We start from the raw sequence: 1,561 nt of genomic DNA, 5'->3' as shown, positions 1-1,561 counted from the left end.
GGTGAAAATTTCATGTCATTAGCACCTCTAGTAATATATTTACTGAGAAAAATGGTGACGTGTTCAATACTTATTTTACCCGCTGTATATTGGTTAAGAAACCATTACAGCTACTCTGGCAGGAGGAAGTGACTACAACATCACCTGTTCCCAATCAACCCTGACAAGCACCTGGCAGATATAAGGAGCAGCAGACCACAGCTGATGGAATATTTTGCTACTCACTGGTAACCGATGTCTGAACGAGCCTCTACAGTCTGCTGGGACATTTCCTCTGCTGACCCTCTTCATCAACAGGGATCTGAACAAACCTCCAGCCGAGGATTTATCTGTCTGGTCGTCAGCCTCCTAAAAAGATACCACACCCTGTGTCTGGATCACCTGGGGTCTCCATCCTGCCACTCTCTCACACCATTATCTTTCAATCCTTCATTCTCCACCACTCCTCCTCTAAACACTGGACAAAGACAAGACAAGACAAGACAAGACAAGACAAGACTAGACTAGACTAGACAAGACAAGACAAGACAAGACTAGACAAGACAAGACAAGACAAGACAAGACAAGACAAGATAAAACTTTATTGTCCATATAAAAATGGAAATTTCTTTTACATAATCTGTTTGATGCCCTCCATAAAAACAACACACATCACAACATCATAAACAATTATTATGATTAAAAGGAAGAAACTAAAATGTAATCTGCACTAATGAGTTCATTTTTTCCTCCTCTGATTTCGGAGTTTGATGGAATATGGCACAAAAGAGTTCTTGTATTTGTTTTTCCTGCCACAAGGCACCCTGAATGAATTGCTTCCCGGATGGCAGAAGTTCAAATTCACTGTTCAACACACGAGCTGGGTCCGAAGAGATTTTATCTGCCAGTCTCACAGCCTGTTTTTTTTTACTCATCTCAGTGAATTTGTTCTCCACTGGATGGCCCACAATTTTGGAGCAGATGTTGAGAATCCTCACTATCCTGTTCTTCAGTTGTATTGAAAGACAACAGCACCATACTGAACTGCCATACAGTAGAACACTCTGAACAATGGAAGACATTCAAGTCAAGTTTATTTAAGTAAGACGTTTATTCTGGATAAACAATCCTCCTACAATAACCTACATGAGGATACTTGCTTCTCCCTCTTTTTCTTCCAGATATCGTTCTTGCCAAAATAATCCACACTGTAAATAAACTCTCACTAAAAGTGTTACCAGGTTCTGAGGCTTACTGAAAGCTCCAAGAGTTAAAATGATGGTTTTATAAATTAGTATGAAGAGCAGAAGGCAATTCTTTCTGATAACATTAGGCCTTTGTTATTGTTTGATTTCATCAGTTTTTTTTTTTTTTCATTTTGAGCATCAAACATTTCTAAGGTGGTTGTAGGCTGTGTCCAAAACGGCAGGACGGGTCCTCCGGAGGACCCAGACTCCCCGGTCTCGGCGGGCCGGGTCCTTGGTAGACCGGGAAGACCGGAAAAAAAGAGGCTGTGRATTTGGACGGTCTAGCCTCCCCTCCTTACCCCGGCGTACGTCTTGTCACCTAGCAACTGTGACGA

Source organism: Austrofundulus limnaeus, unplaced genomic scaffold, assembly GCF_001266775.1.
Source record: "Austrofundulus limnaeus strain Quisiro unplaced genomic scaffold, Austrofundulus_limnaeus-1.0 Scaffold857, whole genome shotgun sequence".
NCBI classification, from domain to species: Eukaryota; Metazoa; Chordata; class Actinopteri; order Cyprinodontiformes; family Rivulidae; genus Austrofundulus; species Austrofundulus limnaeus.
Note: the sequence above shows the minus strand (reverse complement) of the source record.